Source organism: Schistocerca nitens, chromosome 5 (assembly GCF_023898315.1).
Source record: "Schistocerca nitens isolate TAMUIC-IGC-003100 chromosome 5, iqSchNite1.1, whole genome shotgun sequence".
Lineage (NCBI taxonomy): Eukaryota > Metazoa > Arthropoda > Insecta > Orthoptera > Acrididae > Schistocerca > Schistocerca nitens.
In genome coordinates this window covers 438,877,663-438,889,847 of record NC_064618.1, presented here as the reverse complement: position 1 = coordinate 438,889,847, position 12,185 = coordinate 438,877,663, and positions in this window count along the sequence as shown.

Sequence of the window (12,185 nt, the reverse complement as noted above, 5' to 3'; positions counted from 1 at the left end):
ATTAAAAATATCATATTGCAAATGCACTCTTTCCGCACACAATCAAAATACATCTTAAAAAGCCTTCTATGGAAATAGTTTTATCTCCTCATCACTGGATCTCTTCGCATTAGTGTCATTCAGCACATCACATACCAGAACATTACACTACATCACAGGCAACACTGCAGGAAGTGCACTTCAAAAATCTGCATATTACATACTCTGCAAACTGCAATCAGTTTTCTGCATGTGTTACTTCCAGTGTGTTAAATCATCTAAATTTTCAGTTAATGATTCGCAACAACAGATTACATGTGCACATATACATCCCACTGCACTCGCATCAGGATCGGAACAGTTTTTGCTGAAAGTGAAATTTTGTGAGTATAGAACGCTGAATAACATCGTAGTATCAGTCATGCCAAATATTCCTCCACCTCATCTGAAAAAAAAAGAGAACAACATTGTTACATGTACAACTTCTCTAACCATCACTTCTTTTGCATTGCTTATACATTAGAAAGGATCATTTCACATGTTAAACACATTTAAATTCACACAAATTCAAACCAAGGAAACAAAAGGATTACATAAATACATGAATATAAACATCTTAGTCATTCCAGTGGCATGTGCACAGACTCATCTATAATCAGCTTAACTTTATACAGCATAATACCAGACAAAATATACTATTACAATTTATTACTATATTAGATTACACAGATAGTACATCTCAGAATCCGTGGCTAAAATAATGCAATCAAAAAGTGTCCATATGCATTGCCTCAGTAGATATAGTTATCATAATATATGGAGACATTCATTCTACCACTGAGAAACAAAACATCCATACAAAAACACTGACATTGTTTCATCACATAATGCTTATATCAAATCACACACTATTGCAAGGAAAATAAAATTACTCAAAATACACTAAATCTTTCTGATCAGTCACTTTCAGCACTGCAGATTACCAAAGATTCTCAATGTCGAAAATGTGATTTGAAGTGCTTCACCTTTTATTTTACACTTTTACCAATTCCTATCTCATTTTCAAAACAATTAGCGTTACCTCACAATAATTCAGGAGGAGAAATTTCTTCATATACATCTTCCCTGTTCCATTTCTTCAGTCAGTATTTGTCTCCCAGTTAATTCTCATAAATATCCTTGTGGTTGCTACCGTTCAGTTTTCATCAGCACCTTTGTACACCAATATGTTACATCTATGTTGTGATCCCTCATATTCTCTAAAATAAATTCTAATTAGAATCCTTTCAAATGTACAGTCATGTTCACAGTCAATTAATGGAACAGGCACCATATCCTCCACATCGTACAGTCAGATCATGCAGACTAAAAGACACCCAGCTGTGGGGTCAAAATTCATTTCTCGACATAAAAGGAATGAAACCGAACTTCATCCAGATGACTATTTTGATTAGTGGAAATAGGAAATCAAATACTGAAAGTTGCAAATATGATAGCTTATTTTCAAGTTGTGTTTACAAAAAGATGACCTGCCAATGGATCAGTCCATCAGTGGTGTACCGCCAAAATATTTCTGAAACACATCTAAAACAACATATCCAGTGGAATTATATATCCAATACAATACAAAGTACTACAGTGTGAACGATATTATTTGTTTAGTAAACGAAACCGACACTGGATAAAACAAGTACACGGAGATAGAAACACAGTCCACCCAAAACTCACAATTGAGTCTGAAGTAGTCAAAATTTCCTGGACATCGCTGTACACGAAACAAACAAGTTTAAGAAGCAATGGATCCCTCCATGTCATAGATCAATTGAAATCAATGTTGCAGTACAGGTTAGAGGCGTTTTAACTAGTTTTGGCTTTCTTAACAAGTTTAGCATACTTATCAAGAAAGAGATAATTGCTGCAACTTAGAATTTAGTTGTCACAAATAACACTGATTGTCATCCAGGAAATAATACAATTCACTTTAAGAAGTTTTATCATGAGTTTCAAAAATAGTACGTAGTCAGAAGATGTAAATGTAAAAACTACTAAAATAAGTTTCCTTTCCTAATATCGAGGACGCTCTAAGAATGTACCTGTCACTTACGATAACAGACAACAGCGGAGAAAGGTCTTCTTCTCGTGGCATTACAGCCCAGCGTGGATCTTCGCCTGTTCAACAATTTTCCTCCATTCTGGCCTCTGCGAACCGATTTTCCGCTTCACTTAGACTCTAAGAGGTTTTGTATCTTCTTCCACATTGTCTATCCTTCTTACTCTGTTTTCTTTCAGTTGTTCTAGATTCAAAAATCATTTTAGTCGTTCTTCTAGTACCTATCCTAAAGACATGTTCAAGTATCGGAAGTGATAATTTTAAGATAGCTAAGTTATGAAGATAGTGTAAGTAGCTTCGTTAGTTTTCAGTGTAGATGCAAACCAATAAGCCAATTGTTCAGTACTTTTGTTATCTTTTATCTGCCTTACAAACATGTTATCTTATACTTACAATATGTTATTTTTATAAACGAAATAAGACTTTGGCATAGATATGAAGCTCAACTTTTTGTTCTTTGTTAATAAAAATATACTTGGGCATAACGATTTGATGAATGATGTTCAATACATTTATGATTTCAATTCTTTTCATTTATTATCTCATTAAATCATAAATAGTAAAATTTTATATATTTAAATAATAAACCTTAAGTACGCTGTTAGAGGCTTAATCCGAAAATTGCTCTTATTCGCAGCTTAGTTATCCCGACATTTTTCGCGGGTTCAGCCCAGCTGTCTGTAGATCGAAAATACGGCGCTGATGGAGTGTCTTGTAAATGCAAATAAAACAAGCTTAAAATAAAGTGCATAATTATGTCAAGAAGGGGTGAAACGAGACACTGAATGCTCTTTGCTTTGGTTAGAAGTAAAACGCTTGAAAAACATAGACCGACTGTAGCAAGAAAAATTTCCTGAATAGAAGAAACGGCTTAACATATAATATAAATTTAACTGGCTGAAAGCCTTTTTGGAAGTATTTGTTTGGTATGTAGCCTGGTATGTAAATTAAACATGGATGACAAGACGAGAATAGGAGCTTTTGAAATGTGGTGCTACATAAGAACTTAAGTTTCAACTGTTATGTCGTATAACTAATGGAGAGGTACTGAATCGTGTTGGGCGAACAGAGAATTACAGTAGTACTTCCCTAAAACAATCAGTAGGTTGACAGGACACGTCTTGAAGCATCAAGAAACCGTTAATTCGTTAAGCAACTGTAATATGTGGAGTTCAAATTTACAGAGGGAGACCAAGGGTTAAATACCGAAGCCAGGATCAAATACTTGTAGAATGCGATAGTTACGATCACAACAACAATTGATTCAGATTTGAACTTCGGGTATAGTTTCTGTCTAATGTTCTCACATCGTAACAACGCAGTGTGCTCTGTAGGAATGAACAGATCGACGAACGTCGCAAGAAATTATTCTCGCGGAGCACGAAAGATCGTCATGGGTCATTCTACATCTGCTTCCAGGTAAATACATTACTGCGCGCTGGCGTGGATTCATTTCGGCAGGAAGGCGCCGTAACACGTCCCGGCATCTCCTAGGGAAATTTTCTTGAACCCACTGGCACAAGTCGCCAGCGGAAATTTAAAAAGTACACATTTGTTAAATCACAAAGTAACTATAATTTGGCACTGCGCCGGCACCAATAAAAGCGACGATGTTTGACACATTATTGTGACGTTCGCGTTCAAATGTGTTGCCTATTTGCAGCAATAAATATGACCTGAGATGAATTCAGTTGTAATACTGTATGAGACAGCAAGAACTAGTAAAGATCCAGAAGTAGTTTTACACTATAAAAATTATTGTAACATACTGAGAAAAGTTGTGAGGAAATTAAGAAATATGTATGTTAGAGAAGAAATTAACAACTCTGGCCATAAAACAAAATCAATATGGAATGTTGTTAGAAGGGAGACAGGAAAAGTAATCACTGGGGTAGGTAGTATTACTGTTAAAGAGAACGAGACCATCCTAACCAACATTACACAAGTAGCTAATGTATTTAACAATCATTTCGTACGTATAGGAGAGAAAGATTAGTGAGAACAGTTCAAAAGAAAAAGCCAGGCAGTACATGGACGAGTCTATTTTGAAAAAATTTAGTCAGATTAAGTTACACCTAACAACCTCTTGTGAAACAAGAAAAATTATTAAATCTCTGAAAAATAAATGTTCTGTTGGAGTAGATGACATCCCTAATAAGATATTAAAACAATGTGGAGCAATTACAGCTAATTTTCTGAGTCACATATGTAATGCATCACTAACTCAAAGTATTTTCCCAGACAGGTTAAAATATGCCATTGTCAGGCCTCTCTACAAAAAGGGGGACACCACAGATGTCAATAATTATCAGCCAGTATCCTTGCTTACAGCATTCTCAAAAATCTTTGAGAAAGTAATGTACTGAAGAGTGGTAAGCCATCTCAACAGTAATGGGATACTTGGTAAATCACAGTTCGGATTTCAAAAATGCTGTTCCACTTACACAGTTTCACTGTCCACATAATAGAGTCTTTAAATAGTAAAATGTCACCAATAGGAATTTTCAGTGACTTCTCCAAATCATTTGATTGTGTGAACCATGACATTATGTTACAGAAATTACAATTCTATGGTCGGGAATTGCACAGTCTATTACACGATGAACTGAGGATGGAGGACAGGGAATCATACAGCAATTTTCTAAGAATGGGAGGGATGGAATTCCTGACATTATTTCGTTTAGTAGATCCAATAATAACGAAGCTAGACACAGTCATGTGAGAATGTATTTCAGCTTCAAATAGGTGAGTAAGTACCATTATATAAGACTAGTATTACTAGACTGCTGCACATACAGTGCATGCTTGTAAGCTGTAACTAATTAAATAATTTTCTTTATGTTAGTTCTGACACTGTGGTTTCTAGCTACTGGAAAAAGCTACAGAAGCCCAATGTTTTCATTCAGAATACCTGGAGACATGATATCCTCAATTATTTCTGAAGCACGTTTACCAGTGCTTGAAGGATTCATACATGAAGGCAGGTTGATTTTGTTAAATTTCACTAGAACATGAGTAAAATAAGTTAATGTAATAACACATTCAAATAAACTAAAAAGTACAGTATGGGAACCATTTTTGTTCAGATGTGTTACTCTCAGCAAGAAACATATTTCGGGGTGGGGGTGTATTCTAGGTGCCTCTGCTACAACTTTTTGGTTGACTTATTGACTGAGGGGATTTTATGGGACTAAATGGTGATTTTAACAGTCCCGCGATTCCAAAGTTACTTGTGGAAGAGAGGTGATTTCCTGGAAGTGGAGTATCGATTCATAGGGGGTCAATCTACAAAACGAGAAAATTAACACACATAGTATAAGGTATAAAAGTGTACATCAAATCTAGAAACTGGGAAAACAGAAAGATAAAAAGAGTGGTTGTAACAACAACTGTACATATAATAATTTTTTTCTTCTGATTTTCGATAAATTAGTGTAAGCAATATTTTGATTTCATTTCCTTTTCTTTTCATGTCATTGTGTTGAGGAAACTATAAACAACTCTTGATGTGAGTATTAATATTTATGTCAAATTTCAAGTAATGCTATAACAGAATTGAAGTGTAACCCATGTTGAATCTATTGTAATATGTTTAAAATTGTAATTGTGCGCCTGGTCCATACGTAGGCAATGTATTAGGATGTGTGGAATGTAAAACCTTTGGTGAATACCATGTCTGTAGGGGAGCGGTAAAAGGTGGATGGCAGGCGAGCGCGGGAAAATGCACACGGGCGCGGCACGGCATAACGGGCTCAGCAGCAGTAGTAGTAGTAGTAGTAGTAGTAGTAGTCGGAGTTGGGCATCGGTCTGAGAAACACGCTCTGGATCGAGGAGGCTCTCCTGGAAAACGTGATTTCATTGAGCCTCGGATGTGCCGTTTACGACGACTATACAGCATGGCTATATTCTATAGGCACTAAATTGAAAAGGATTACGACGCTAAGAAGAAGAAAAGTGCCGATACATCAAGAGCCATAGCTGTGATTGTATGTGTGCTTTGCGCCTCGCCATCTCGCCGCCCGCCAACCGCCGCATCGACACGAACAGGTTGAATCTTTAGAATTGTATTCGTGTGGACCAGTGTTAATTTTGTTCCTGACTGTTCAATAACAACTTAACTTTTACTAGAATTGTCCTATCATTTAATTATCCTCATCACTAACCTAGACAGGATCCTTTCCACATGTTGTGCAATCCGAGTGTCCCGAAATGAAGATGTAAAGTTTATGTTAATAAGAATTACCTGCAGACCTATCTATGCTAGAAAGGTGTTTAAGGAGTTTTATTGTTAATGAAAATATAAGCAAAGAACAAAGGTCTGACAAAGTTGGAAGATAATTTTGAAAGTGGTTTAGTAATGAAGTTTAATTAATCTGAGACAAAATAATGGTAGTTAAATGAGGAAGTAATAAGACAAAAAGAGTAGTAACTCATATATTGGAAATCTTGAGTGCTTAATGCTTTCAATATTTAATAGTTTCAACATAGTGATCATAACAGTTTCAGGGTCCCCCCTCCACTCTTTTCTTTTCTATTCATTTAAATTCTGAGGTGTACTGAACTGATTTGACCAGCAAAGATAAAGTCAATATAAAACCTAAATTTATCAGTGTTTTACACTTCTTAAAATTGACATTGTATGTGTGTTTCAAAAGTGCTATTTCTAGGGTAACCTATGCCCGATTTCAGTCGGACCAATAGACAAAAAGCAGTTTGTAGTAATCATTATAGTGTAATGTTGTGTATTTATAGCTTGTCCAAATTAGTACAAAAAGGGAAAATATTAGTTCAGTATGTTTTTCTGGTTCTAAAATTTTCCATATAATGCAGTATTACTACGTGTTGTTATGCTTATACGTACATCCACTTGTACAAGGAAAAAACTCACTTAATGCCTAATTAGGCTGGCGACCGTATTATTAACAATTGGTAGCATCTGCTGTGTATGTTTCTTGCCCGTCCTAACGTGTAGTTGCACTTTAGACTTGCTTGACGTATCATTGTTGTTACTGAGTGGGTGTAAGTCTGTTTTTGCTTCCATTCAGGCACACGCGGTCAACATATTTACTAAAATCCTTTCTTATATGGTGAAGCCCGTCAACTTACCATAGTACAGGCTTTAAAGAGTTAACGTACGCCCGAGCGTAGACGTTACATGGTCTTTGTGCGGGGGAGTAGTCAATGGCTCACAGACCGAAAAATCATGAAGAGAGGCCACAAACACAATCGCTCTACCCCTGCTCCAGGAGTTCAGCAAAACCTTATAGCTGAAAATAAAAAACTGAGGACCAGTTTAATCCCCTGTGAATCGTCTGTTAATATTAAAGGCAAAGAGCCTGGAAGGCAGAACTTAATACGAAGGCTCAAAAGAAGGGGACATTCCACCAATACATGGGATACCGTCAGTCTGGGTTCAAAGCCACATTGTGGGAAATAGATCGTTGCCCAAGAGAAAACAATGGATGAGCCTGGTATGACCAATGCGTAGACGGTATAAGACAGTGGACTCATTTGAAGAGGAGCGGAAGGAAGAGTGTGAAACTGCGACAGTCTCTTTGATTGTACAGAGTTTATTACTGAGAGCAATAGCGAACCAGTTGTCATTCCACTTCTAGCAAAGAGAATTGATGTGGATGCACATATCTGCACCTGGAATCATGAAAGGGAATGGCGGATAAGAATCCGCCTCGCTAGAAAAACGGTCAGCTAGTTCATTCCCTGGGATGCCCATATGACATGGGATCTACAGAAAGACCACTAAGCAGGTGGCACGGCCAAGGGCAGAAAGAAGGTCATGGATAGCAGGGACCAAAGGGTGACGAGAATAGCATCGGTCTACAGGATGATTTGTTTCCCCCTGTGTGTAAACTGTAGGCATTGATCAGTGAGAGGATGCGGAACAAGAAAGGTCTAATGAACTTATGTCCGGAAATACATGGTTTCGGTGCTAGAGACCAGTTATTCAATCATAGATTGTTACAGAGACTGCGGTCTAATATGCGCTGCATCATGCAGCCACAGTTCAGTTTGTGCTAAAAATGGTTTCCATGTGTCTCAACGCTTGCGTGTACGCGCCGTAGTATGTTCTGTCTCACACGTTCACATAGACAAGTTGCATTCAAACAGAGTCAAAGGCAGCATGGATACGCTGCTCCAGTTGACTCCGCATCTGGAATGGACTCTGCATGCACGATACTTTTGAGATGGCCCCATAACGAGTGAAGAGCCGGCCATGCAGCTGGATCACTTCTTACGATCCATCGACCAGGGAAGACATGACAGAGGCATCCGAACGTTAACAGCGAAGTTGGCTGGAGCACTATCTTGTAGCAGAAGCATAACCCTCAAATCGTCGATGGCACTTCTTCCAGCAGGGAAGCAAAAGTCACCCACAAGGCACGCCGATAGTTCCGGCCTGTTAGGCGGCGTGGAAAGAAGACTGGTCCCAAAATATATTAGCCAATTATCCTAGCCCAAACATTCCAGCTGCTCCGATGCTGATGATTCGCTGTCACCATACGATGGGCATCCTGCATACTGTCCCACACATGGCTGTTATGAAAGTTAAAGATACACTCCGCATAAAGGCGGCCTCATGTGTGTAGGATATATGAACAAATCCCAAAATCAGGCTTGCCTGATGAAGAAACCAGTGGCAAAATTCCTCCCAATGTGGAAATCCGTCGCTAGTAAGCCTTGCACACGTTGTAAGTGATAAGGGTAGAAACAATTGTGACAGAATGTTCCACACGGTCGTCTGGTTTACTCTATACTGGCGGGCCAACTGCCTGGTACTGACACGGCGGTCGCCTTCCACAGTGTTGATCACATTTCCTTCAAGTCTGGTGTGTGAACATTTCTGGTACCTCCAAGACTTCCTGCTTCCTCAGACGACCATGTCTAAGAAAAAGGGTGAGGCAGTGATGCAAACTTTGAATGCTGTGCTTGTTGTCGTCGGGGATAGGTTTGTAGATACAACCTTGCTGCCCACGGCCCATTGTCATTAGTGAACCGTGGTAAAAATTGCTGTTTTGAAGAGCGCGCCGCAGCGCGTAGTGTGAAGCAGTCGCCCTCCGTTTCTGGCCGTGGCGCCGCTGTGGCAATCGCAGCTTTGGTGTCTCCCTCTGGTGGGAAAGGGGAAAGGTTGCCTGTTCACGTGCATTTAAGGGGCGCTATGAGCTCGCCAGTGAGTCAGTCTGGGTCAGTCTCTCGACCCCAGCTTGCTAGTCTGTCTCCCGTCCGCATATGTTAGGCAGTTAGTGTCTGCTTGTCGTTCGGAGTGCTCGTATGTCTGTCGTTCGGATCAATCTTTAAAGCCGGCAAAATTAGTCTTTCCACTCCGCCAGTAAGAGAACTCAGCGAGTGGTCGCCCAGTCGGGGCTTAGTTCCTGCATCTTAGTCTGCGCGTTAGGCCGCCAGTCTGCTCGAGTTTGCTCAGACAATGGTCATTTGTGGTTGGATCTATCGGTTGGTTGGTCGCGCACTGAGACACAAGATGACTTGTCCGTCTTGAGTGTCGGCGCATGTGAGGTCGCCACCTGAGTCCAGTGGGCCGCGGCGTATAGCGAGGGGTAGTGACGTCGCGGTCGACACGAGAGCAACAGGAGTCAACCCACGACATCAGTCTAGCCGGTGCGAGCTGCGACGTCCTGAGACGGGAGATCGGGGCGCCTTCCTGCGTCCGTTGAAGCGGCTGGCAGCGGACGGTTCGGGAGAGCGATTAGGGGGTGCTGCGCCAGGTCTGCTCGAGAAATCGCAGTTTATTAGAAGTGATTGGTGATATGTTGATTGATTTACTCTTGTTAAATTCTGCTTTTTTTCTTGGTGAGGTCACCAGCCGTTTTGATTTGGGGTCGTCCCACCATTCTTCTCCGTTTGCCCACCCGCGGGAAGGTGGTTGTTTGTAAATTGGGTAGCCCGTTTTTCCTTTGTGGAGTAGGGGCGGGTTAGAGCAACCTGCGGTTCGGGTTGTTCGGTAATCTCATTATCAATCTACCGTACGTTAGTAGCTGCCTCTGCCATGTTTGTCGGATTTGGTGTGTTGACGAATTTGTTGCTTGGAGTGTAACGGCCTAATACCTGAAATATGTTTTGACCTTTGGAAACTTTGATATTATTGCCTATGATCTTGAGAGGCGGTATCTGTGTACTGTAGAACATCTTAATTATTGTTTGTCCAACATTGCAGAATTTTATATAAGATTGCATTTCATGGCCGCGCGGGATTAGCCGAGCGGTCTGAGGCCCTGCAGTCATGGGCTGTGCGGCTGGTCCCGGCGGAGGTTCGAATCCTCCCTCGGGCATGTGTGTGTGTGTGTGTGTGTGTGTGTGTGTGTGTGTGTGTGTGTGTGTGTGTGTGTGTGTGTGTGTGTGTGTGTGTGTGTGTTAGGATAATTTAGGTTAAGTAGTGTGTAAGCTTAGGGACTGATGACCCTAGCAGTTAAGTCCCGTAAGATTTCACAAACGTTTGAACATTTTTCGCATTTCATGGGCTTTTATGTAAATGATCATTTTAGTACATAAAGTTGCCACCCTTTCACCGTAAGACTTTTCTTAGAAGTTAAAATCAAGTTGCACCTTCGGTGGTAAGGTTAAAATTTAATTGTTAGTGTTTTGTACCATTTCCATCCCTCCTACGGGGGGTGCATAGTTTGTGTGCTTGTGTAGATTGTTAAAACTCTTAGTTTAAAGTTATCCGGTGTGTTGCAGATTTGCAACAGTGCAGTCTTTCAGAAGCTGTTGTGAGCAGTCGTAATTACGGCCGTGTCAAAAGGGAGCGGCAAGGTTCTCTGCCCGAAAGCATATACAGTCAAAACTTGTTTCTTTCTGCCTCTAAATGAATTGTAACTTAAATATTTAGAGGGTGCTTTCTGATTATAATTTTAAATCTGTTTCTTTTAAAAAATGCTATTAGGCACTATTAAACTGAATAAAATTGCCATTTGTTGAAAGGAATTTGGTTATGATTTCATCAGTTACTCCGTGGCAACTACTTCCGTGCTTACATAATGTGATTAAATGTGTTAATGCTCTTGATGAATCGCCAGTAAATAAAATAAATGCTTAAGAATATTCTTTGAAAATAAATCACGGTTCATTACTGGTAGCAGAGCATGGTTAGCGTTCTTGCAACTACTCTTTGAGTAACTGATGGAATTGTAGTTGTACTTATTTTATAATTTTGTAATATTTAGCTTTTGGCTAAGTGTTTAGCTGCATGTTTCAGGTTGTCATGGCGGCCAGAGAATGTCCAGGATTAGGCCTGTTGCGCAGAAGCCAACTCTTATATTAGTTGCGTATTCGTAATATAAACAAACACGGAACTGTTCCCGAGTTGCTTGCGGACTTAAAATATGCCTTGCTCAGTCCGGTCCAAATTTCACCGGAAGTTATTGGTTCCTTTCCGACAGCCATGGCAGCGGCGGCAGGAGAGTTCGGTGAGTTCCAACAACATTTAGACTGGTTTTGTGTTCATCAACCGAGTTGCAAGCAGTTTGCTAGACTACGCGCACATTTGGTGCACGTGTTTAACCGGGTCTTTGATGTAGAACAAGTTGTTGTAAACGAGACTGATCGTAAGGAAGTGGTTGAGTTGCAGCGAAAGGTGGCTGCGTTGCAGATTAGGTTAACTGGGTTAGAGTCTAGCTCCGAAGAATCTAGTGGGCAAGTCCAAGTCGATCCGGCACGAACAGGAATCGAACTAAATAACCCAAAGCGCGGAATTGAACCTAACTCGGAGTTTTTCGCAAAGCTACCTAACCCGATTGCACTTTTGTTAAACGATGTAGGAGAATTAAGTGTAGAATCGTTAGCGAAGATACAGGAAATTCTGTGGTTACTGGTTTATTTTGAGCAGCATTCTTTTGCTTTTCGAATATCGCACACCACCATGTTAGCTCTGCCGTACCCGTTAGCAAAGCGGAAGTGTAACGAATTAATTCCTGGAGCTCTTTCGGAGGGGTTCTTGTTACAACTTAGACAACTAATAATCACTGAGAGGCTCACAGAGGGTTTTAGAAAACCTCTAGAATGTCAGTATATTTGGAAGGTGAAGGCCGCTAGTGAAGATTTGTCGATGTATGTGGAATTTTTTTTT